We start from the raw sequence: 10,588 nt of genomic DNA on the forward strand, positions 1-10,588 counted from the left end.
GTACCCATTAGAGCCCTTGGCATATTAATCACTGCTGTTTTAATTCTAACATCCCTACCACATCTGGTTCTATGTCTATGATCTATGCCTATAAATTGGCTCTATGTATATCTGAGCCTATGCCTCTGGACTGCAGACTTCACAAGTGTTTCTCAGATTTTTAACTTTTCTCTTAGGTGGGGCAAGATGGTTAGAGTAGGCTGGAGTTGGGTATTTCTTTACCCCAGGTCAGTTAGGCTTTGATAATGCCCCAGAAGGATAGGTTCTGGTTACATGCAAACTCTTTAACATAGCCTATATGGTCTTGCATAATCAGGCATGACCCTTCTAGCTTCATGTGGGCCTCTCACGCCTTTGCTCATCACCACACTCTGGCCACAGTGGTCTTCTGAGCTCCTCTGAGCCAGCAGGCCATGTCTGGCTGGCCCTTATAGTCTATTGGGTCTCAACTGAAATATTGCCTCCTCGGAGAGGTCTTCCCAACTATTGGAAAGTGGTCCTGAAACCCCTTCTCTCCAACTCTCTTATTCTGTTTCAGTGATGCATGTTCTTTTTCAATACTGTAATCCTAAATTTTATATTGATTTAATTGTCTCCTTGTTTACTATCAGTTTCTTGGATATGATGGAGCACCATGAAGGCATTAACCGTGTAAGTTTTATTCATCACATTTTAACCACAGCCAAGGACTATACTGGCACATGAATGTTGGGGAATAGATAACTGTTAAATGAATGAATGAGTAAGTGAGTGAATGAATGATTTTTCTTTTTAAAATTTTAGACAGCATGGCTCAATAACTGCAAGAATGTCTACTGCTCTTGCTTAATGTCTGTTGCTAAATAAATGGTGAATTTGTGACGAGGCTATTTAAGAGTGGCAGGTGTTCATTATTTAAGAAGGCAACAACATATGGCTGTTGATAAAACAATAACTGTAACATGCTGAGAAATTATAATATAAGAAAACAAAGTATTTTGAAAGTTAGATGCTGCTGAAATCTTTATTAACGGAGCAAGTAGTTAAGTTACCATTGCTCTTCACAAACATCACCACCCCTAAGTCTTGGAGTTTTGAAAGAGACAAACAAACATGCAAAAAAATGTTTGTTGTTGTGTCCCCTGCAGGATCTGATACTAATAAAAGGTCATGTGTTTTTCTTCACTTAGGGTTCCAGATTCAGATTAAACCTGTCTTCTTCCTTTGCAGATTCTTTTAAATCTGTACTTTCTTAGGGCCTGCGATTTTTGCATTACGTAGCAGATTGAACGTCAGGGTCACCACCATCACTAACAACTACCCCAAAAAAATACATGTAGAAAAAGGGCTCTCAGGAGAAAAATATGTGCAGCAACAGCACTTGTACCAGCAATTTTTAGATATTCCTTCCATTCTCTATTTTCCAAATGGGAAAGTAAAGTAAAATAGCTTTGTAATTAAAAACTAGTAATAAAGCCAGCATGATCTTTGAGCTTACTTATTGAGAAAATGAGACACCTTAAGGCCAATTTCTTCACTATTAAAGCTTATAATAGTGTTGAATAAAAAGAGTAGACTATACATATTGCTCTCCTGATGGCACTTAACCCACAGCTGATTTTCAGTACCATATTGTAATATTTAGTGAGAAATTATTATGTCAGGCGCTATGCCAAATGCTTTACACAATATTATCTCATTTAATCCTCATAAAATTCCTGTTAGGTGATTATTATCATTATCCCCATTTTACAATAAAAAGATTAAGCAAGATAAGTGAAAAGATTACACTGTCCTAATGTTCACTTCAACTTTGAGATTTCCATTTCATGATATAATCGAAACCATTCCCTTATACATTTAGTCAACATTATCGAGCATATACTATATGCCAAACTCTGTCCTAGTCATTAGAAATACATAGGTGTGTAAAGAAGTTTCAGTCCTCAAGTACCTACATCTAGTGGGAAAGACAGTTGTGTGAACAGGCAACCCTAATCAATAAGATAATATGTGCTAAGACAATAAGAGGCAAGTTCAAGATTCTAAAACACAGGAGTGGAGCTCCTAAACAAGACATGGGCAGAAAGGATATATCAGAGAAAGTGTCTTGGAGATGGTGACACCTGATCTAAATCTCAACTTTTACTGGGTGGCTCACTAACTGGGAAACGATGATTGAGAGCATTTAATATGGAAGAGTTTGAACACAGGCCCGGGGCAAGAAACATCATAAGATATGAAGAATGGTGTGAGAAAAAGAGTGAAAAGACATGAGATGAAGAAACAGAGAGAATTAAAGGATGAATAAAATGTCATATTTATGTTATAAAAGTATGACTTGAGCATCTATACTGAATAATTTGAGAAAGACAAGACTGGATAGGCTGGAATGCTTGTTGGAAGGCTGCTGATACATCATAGGCAAGAGAGAAAAAGGGCCTTAATTGGGGTAGTTGTAGCAGAGACGCAGTGAAAAGGGAAGATTTGTAAAATATTTAGGAAATAAAACTTGCAAATTGACTTTTAATGAAAATTAGATATTTTATGTTAAAAATAAATCTCAGAATGTTAGCTTGAAATATTGGGGGAATGAATCCTGGTGTCCCCTGTCCCTGGTGGGAATAGAGAAAGCAAGAAGAGAAGCAGATCTAGAAAGAGATGAACTCGGTTTCAGAAAGGCCAAATGGAAGTGACTGTGGGACTTTGGGGTGAAATACTCACTGTATTGCTATCCTTAAAATTTGTAGAGAGATTGAGCTGGACAAAGATCTGAGGATCTTTCACATATTTTTAGTGATGGGTGAAACTAAAAGATATGATGACATATCTCGAGAGTGGAAAGAAGAGAACTTTACACACAAAATAAGATCAGAATTTTAAAAGACAGAAGCAGCGGAAGGATTATGTGGGCAGTCAGCCTGGGAGAAAGGGACATTTTGGGGATGGGACAGGGAAGAGGAGCACACATAACCCACAGAGGTCAATTTTCTGCTCTCAAAGAGATTCTATTCTAGCAGATGAAAACAGTTAATAAACAAGATTTAGATGATAAGTGCTGTGGATAAAAAGAAAAGAGAGAAAATAGTAGATGAAAAGTTGCTGCTTTATATGGTGAGGTCCAAGTAGACCTCACAGAGAATGTGACATTTGAGCAAAGACCTGCGGGAAACTTGGAGCATCCAAGGAAGAGCTTTCTAAGAAGAAGGCATGGCCAGTGCCAAGGCCGTGAGGTAGAGGTAGAGCTTGCCTGGAGAATTTAAAGACCAGCAGTGAGAACTGTGTGGCTGCAATGGTGTGACTTCAGGAGGGATTGGTAGAAGTGAGGTCAGAGTGATTCAAGCTGGATCTTATAGAGCCTGTGGGCTTCATGCTGCTTGATTGTATTAATTTTTCCTCTATTTTCACCCTATCATAGCCCACTCTTAACATGAGTCTCTTTCTCTCCATCAAAAAAATTTGGGGGCCTAGTTCATGGTCTACTTTCTTCCCCATCTTTTGAACATTAGTTCTGGCTTTTTTTTCAACACTCGTGTAGATAAAGCATCCAATGATGCAGCCTCAGGTGACTTTTACCTCTTCTCCAATCCACCACTCTCAACATGGACCACATCATCACTTGGAAACTGCCTCATTAGACATATATTTCTGTTTAATAAAGTGCCTTTTTTGTTTCACCACCACTGGAGCTATTGTTGGTATGTTGATATGTCGGTATTTTGGCCACCGATGCCACCATTTTCTCTCTTTCCATCTGTTCCCCTAGATCTTTTGCCCATTGATTTTTTATTTCTCTCTCTCTTTTTTTTTTTTTGGTCTTGTTTCTCTTCCTTTCAACTGGGATTCCAAGTGGTTAATGACGGCCTTCAATCTAAAGAGAGAGGCTATTCTGCTTTTCATAGTTATTTTCATTTTTAAAAAGTTAACTTATTTTTGAGTATTCAACACACGTACATCAAAATTCAAAAGGTTAAAACAAAAGGTATGTAGTGAAAAGTCAATCTTTTATGGACCCATGTCTTCAATACCCAGTTCCCCTTTTAGAAGGCAGTCATTGTTTCAAATTTCTTATATATCTGTATAGATATGTATAAAGTATAATTAAAAACATTTGTGCGTGTGCCTATAAATGCAACTTGTAAATGTGTGTGTGTGTGTGTGTGTGTGCATACAAACATTTGGTAGAACCTTAACACTACCTTGCATAGTATTTTTCACTTCACATACTTTCCCCTAATGAATAGTCGTGCATTGCAGGTGTGAGCTGTGGGGACTTGTGATGGAGTGGTAGTGTTGTCACAGGCAGCTGATCAGACTTAGCTCCGGTCCATAGTTCTATAGTCTAGGAAGTCCAAAACTTATTCCTGCCTCTAATTGGTGTATCTCCAGTACCATGAACAGTGACTGGCAATACTAGATATTCAGTAAATATTTGTCAAATGAGTGATATTAGCTTTTACATAGAGTAAATGAGTCATAGTCTCAAATCAGATTATTTCCCTAAATGTGTGCATTTAAATATAAAGTGCTTTGAATGTCTCACAGATCAGTTTTTTTCTGATTTACCAACTATTTGATGAGCATTTTCCAGGTGCTAAGCACTGCCTGGCACAGCAGATGGAAAAATGATCATACAATGTTCCTGCTTTTCTAGAAGTTCACCATCTGGAGGAGGATATGAAGATAGCAAAATACTCATTACAACCCAAGGCACAACAAAGTAAGGACAACCAAAGTGCTATAGGAATCCAGAAAAATAACTGGCTCACCTTATTGGTTTCCAAGGTCATGGTAAATAAACAGTTCACTGCAGGGTGAGTGTGATCCCCATGGGCACCGAGATTGGATCATGATCAACAGCGTGAAAGATGGAGATTAATGTGCTCTGTTCTAGCACAGTATACATGTTGGCTCAAGTCAAACTCTTGAGGTTCTACCATTATTTGTTTCACAGATGAGGTAATGGAGACTCAGAGAAGTGACATAACTCACTCCAGGTCACCAAGTTCATGGCAAAACTGGCTTTGGAACCCAGACGGTATGCCTCCAGAGCTCCTGCTACACTTTATTGTCCTTCTCGTTTGTAATCTGAAGAGGGACCATGAGTAGTTGAGCGTGGCTGGAACAAAGTTTGGGTAGAAGCACATGGTGAAAGATGACTCTGGAAAGAGTAGCTGGAGCAAAGCTATAGGGGACCCTGAGCACTTTGCTATTGGGTTAGAATTTCACTCTGTGCAGTGGAGAGCTATTTTGGGGTTTTAGAAAATGACATAATTTGTCTTGTGTTTCAAAATGATAGCTGACAGTAGTGTGAAGGAGAAGGAGGAGGGAGATGATGAGCATGTAAATTTGGCCAAAAGAAATGGAAAAGAGGAACAGGGTTGGGAGATATTTCAGAGGCATAATTGGCAGAACTAGATGATGCTACAACAGTTTGAGACCTAAGTGGTCTGTTAAATGAGATACAGCACATTTAGGAGGAGATAAATAGAATTATTGGAACTATTTAACTTTTTATATTCCCTAGAGTCAAATTATCCTTATTATCCAGTCATAAGGACAAGCATTTTATGTTTAAGTAGCTTCTTGAGCAGATATGGAAATTAAATATTCCTCCTTCCAGCCTTACAGAGATTGTACCACCTACTGGTGAACTCAATTTATCAAGTCAATTAAAATATCTGTAGTAAAAGGTGTACATATGTTTCCCTGAAATAGCTTTAATGGGACTTGGAGTTTTTATGGAAATCTGTACCTGAGTCTAGGATTATAAATTAAATTTTTTATCTATCGAGTTTTCTCTTTTACATTTGTCACCTAGAAGGGGGGGGGACCCACTACGTCCAGAATAAAGTATTTTTAATTTCAATTTATATTAAAATATTTACTATTCTGAATACAGATCACTTTTCCCTGGATTCTTCAAATCTCAACTTTCCTAACTGAGACCAAGCATCTATACTTAACCGTAAAGGGCGGACAGAACTAGTGGGGTGGACACTGCCCTGGAAGGCAAACGACAGCTTCTCACCTGCTCCTGCAGCAAAAACACCTGAAGACATCACCACGTCCCACTGAACCTGCTTCCTCGATACTCTCTAATGTTCATTCATTTTCTCATTCTATCATATAGTCAAGAAATACAGGCAGTGAAGACCTGCGGGCCTCTGATCTGGGTTGTTCCGGGGCTCGGTACCGTGGTCCCGGGTGGGAGAGATGAGGTGTAGGAAGCCCTGAAGGGGTTGGTCCCAGAGGCTGGGTTTGCTCGGGCTTCAGAAGAGGCTTGCCTCCAGTGTCCTCCGCTGTGGCAAACAGAATGTTTAGTTGGACCCCGGTGAGACCAATGAAATCGTCAAGGCCAATTCCCAGCAGCAGATTCGGAAGCTGATCAAAAATGGGCTGTAACTGCCCAGGCTCGATGCCAGTAAAACACCTTGGCCTGCAGGAAGGGCAGGCACGTGGATGCATGGGCACAGAGAAGCGAAAGGGTACTGCCTGCGCTCGAATGCCTGAGAAGGCAACGTGAATGAGCAGGATGAGAATTCTTCGTGGACTGCGCAGAAGATACTGTGAATCTAAGATTCACCGCCACATGTATCACAGCCTGTACCTGAAAGTGAAGGGTAACATGCTCAAAAACAAGCGGATTTTTTTGGAACACATCCACAAGCTGAAGGCAGATAAGGTATGCTAGAGGCTTCCGGCCGACCAGGTGAGGCCCGCAGATCTAAGAGGGAGGAAGCACGCAAGCACGGCGAAATGCGGCTCCAGGCCAAGAAGGAGGATGTCATCAAGACTCTGTCCAAGCAGATAGAGACCAAGAAATAAAGCTCCATCTCTCTCACCTGTACATAGTAGCCTCGGCAATTCCGTACATGGATCATTCAGTAAAATAACCTCATCTGTATAAAGAAATATACATTGAGTGTCCACCGTATGCAAATATTGGAGAGATGTAGAGTTGAATTAGCCAGTTCCAGTTCTCAAGGAGTTTTCTGTTTAAGTATTGCAAGCTAAACAATTGCAATTTTAAAAATTAATATAGTATTAGAAAACCACATTGATATCTCAAGGAAATGATCTATATTTTGAACCCAAAGTAACCAATCCACTTACACATAGGTAAAAATATCAACATTTGTTCCCTAGATATTAATTTTCTTTTTAGGCTTTGTAAAATGGATATACTCAAGAAACTGAGAAAGAAAAAAAAAAGAAGAAACAAAGAGAGGAAGAGAGAAAGAAAGAAAGAAAGAAAGAAAGAAAGAAAGAAAGAAAGAAAGAAAGAAAGAGAGAAAGAAAGATAGGTCCAGACGACATCAGTCCCTTTTTCTCCTCGACATCATTGTACCATGTTTGTAAAAAGAGGTCCGAATCCAAGAAAGTAATGGAGAACTACCAGGAGACTCCCAGTTCTCCAGCCCTCGCTTTTACATTACAAAATGAATTATCTGTGAACAGGTGTAACTAGGCAGCCTCTATAACTTTAGAAATAAGTGTGCTTCTGACCACCATGCCCTCTTACCCACTGTCTGCACACACTGAGAAAAGGCAGGCCTCCTGTGGGGTGTGCAAGATGTTTTCTAGGGAGCAAAGCAGGAAAGTTGCATTGAGGCACGTTTGGACAGCCTGTCTCACAGGTATTCATTTTCACTGGCAAGGCACTATTTCTAGAAGTGCGTCTGGGGTCCTGCTGCCAAGCACAGGGTGACAGTGAGAAGCCTGGTTTCTTGTAACAGGAGAGTCCTCTCAGTCCTCTCTGGGACCACAGCTGTCAGCACAGCTCAAACAGAAGTACCTCTCCCTCTGAGCTCCAGACAACCTGTCTGCCTGTCATGTGGTCCCTGGACCAGCAGCCTCAGTCTTACTGGGACACATGCTATAAATGCAAATTCTCTGGCCCCACCTCAGACCTACTGACACAGAAACTCTGGGGTTAGAGATGAGCAATTTGTCTCACAGCAAGCCCTCTGAGTGCTTCTGAGGCATCTCAAATCTGAGAATCACTGCTTACATTTTGGTCTTTGTTTATTTCTAAAAATCTACCTAGGGGAGAATCGCCCAGGAGGCTCATTGAACAGGCAGTTTGGACTCTTAACTAGATCTTAAAAATTCAGATCTGTAGGGCTAAAGACAGGGGATCTATATGTTAAACGAGTGATTTTTTTTTTTTTCACAGAGAACCATTTCCCTGAAGCTTTGCTTTCTTCCCATCATCTATTAGTTAATCAGTTTCAGCAGAAGTTTCTATTAGGTTAGATTTATTACTTCAATAAGGTGATAATCAGAGATATTCTAATGTTTAGCAGGCAATTAAAGACCTCTCTAACCTAAAAGAATAATGTGAGACTAACAATGGAAATTTACATCCTGCTATAAGCAGTAAAGGGTGTTCTAGGCTTCGATGAGGGTTCTTCCTCAAATTAAAAGGCATCGCGGGCCTCCTGTCTGACATTATGAGAGTGACAAGGGACAAAGTGGATGTTGTATTGGCTATTATGTCTTTAGAATTTAGCTTTTAAAAAAACAGGCGGCCCGCAGGTAAAGTTCAACCTGTAGATATGTGGGATTTTTTTTTTTTTTTTACCATTACAATATAAATAGGAAATTACTATTTAAAATTCAGCCAAAATTTCTTGAACCATCAGAACCTCTGGCACATTGGGCATATATTCCTACATGATGACAATCAACTAGATCTGAGTAGTTGCGGCTCCCATTCACCAGTTACCACCACTTCTTAGCGCTTCCCATAACCCCCCACCCTCACCCAGGCCCACTTTACTTCTTATATTGAATTCTTGTTCTCTGTGGGCATTCGAGTTTGTGACTCTGCTTTACATGGATTCATCACCATCACCTCAGAGAGAATCATCTGATGGAAGAAGAGGGGTCCCGTAAGGGCCAAAAGAAGGGAACTAGAACACCAGTATCCCAGTCAATCCAGTTCTCTCTAAATCACTTAAAACAATAACTATGCTGTTGCTATAATCTGACCCTGTCGATTAGGCATGTGTTCATGTAGAGTTTTGTAATCACTGGAGTTTTAATGTGTTTTTCTTTTCTCCTCAGCCAGGTCAGGAGGATTTGCTCATCTTTCATTCCATGGAGGGGCCCTGACATACTGACTTTCTTTCTTGAATTCTGCTTAGTATTTTAATGCATTTTGCCAGGTTGCAATATTTTTTTCCCAAAAAATTAAATAAGTATTTTATTAGGAACATTTTTTATGTTTTAAAATTGAATCACAATATTCACTGCATCTGCTATTCATTTGTTAATGAGAATGGCCATTTTGAACCAAGCATATAATAAGACAAAACAAATTATAACAGGTCCATTTAATAGCATTTCTCCACATATCTATCAGAAGTGTTATACTACTTGTAGTATTATTGTACTTTGCATAATGCATTAATAACTTACCTTGTAAATTTACGTTACCTGTTCCCACTACAAATAATTTCACCTACCAAATATTTCTGGAAGCCCCTAAGTACATGAATTAAACAAGTAGCATCTGCCATTTCCCCTCTTTTCCTGCTCTAGTACCTTTTTATTGCTATATATTTATTTCATTAGAGATCTGGAAGTGAGGGAATTTAAATTCATGAGCTCGAATGGCAACTCTGAAGTAGAAGTTAAGGAATAAGTCTTGCTCATGATGGAGTAGGTAGGTTGAAAGGTATCACACCTCTTTGCCACTGGTGACTTAAAATTCTGTGTCCATGTAACCAGTATTTCCCCAATGCTCCTTCAAAGGGTCTCCTTTTGCTAAAACAGAAGAATGCTATAGAGCAAGAGGAGTACAGAGACCTGAAACCATCCTCACTCATGCAGGTCACCATCAGCTTTCAGCAGGCCCCACCTATTCCACCGTCTTCATCGACAGGACTTTATTATTCCAGGAAACTCTGGCCGACTAAGTAAGATTAAAGTTGAGGATAATTTCTCCAAAATCCCATTTCACCTAATATCACATTGTCCAGCTTTCCAAGAGATAGCATCCAATGACTATTTATTCTCTTGGAAACCTTACCATAAAACCCTTGCCTGCTGCGCCCACCAATTTTATTTTATTTCTGTCAGCTGTGTTGAGGTATAATTAACAAATAAAGTTATAAGATATTTAAAGTATACAATGAGGTTTGATACATGTATGAATTGTGAAAAGATTCCCCATCAAGCTAATTGACACATCCATCACCTCACATATTCTCCCTCCTCCATTTTTTGGTGTGAATATTTAAGTTCTACTCTTTAAGCAAAGTTCAATTAGACAATACAGTATTATCATCTATAGTCATTATATTATACAGTAGATCCTCAGGCATTATTCATCTGAACTTTGTACCCTTTTAACAATCTCTCCCAATTTTTCCTACCCCTCAGCCCTTGGCAACTACTTTTCTATTCTGTTTCTGAGTTCCAATTTTTTTTTTGCTATTGTTGTTAGATTCCACATATAAGTGGCATCATGCAATATTTGTCTTTCTCTGTCTGGCTTATTTTATTTAACTTATGACTTCAAGGTTCATCGATTTTTCACAAATGGCAGGATTTTCTTTCTGAGACTGAAGTTTTTTTATATGTATAAATATTTTTATAT

The 10,588-nt window shown here is 39.2% G+C and overlaps 1 pseudogene; it reads left to right on the forward strand.

Annotated features, from left to right (window-relative positions):
- Nucleotides 1–5,271: 5,271 nt before the first annotated feature.
- On the forward strand, nucleotides 5,272–6,807 carry LOC102898690 (annotated as a pseudogene).
- Nucleotides 6,808–10,588: the final 3,781 nt, after the last annotated feature.

Source organism: Pteropus alecto, unplaced genomic scaffold, assembly GCF_000325575.1.
Source record: "Pteropus alecto unplaced genomic scaffold, ASM32557v1 scaffold185, whole genome shotgun sequence".
Lineage (NCBI taxonomy): Eukaryota > Metazoa > Chordata > Mammalia > Chiroptera > Pteropodidae > Pteropus > Pteropus alecto.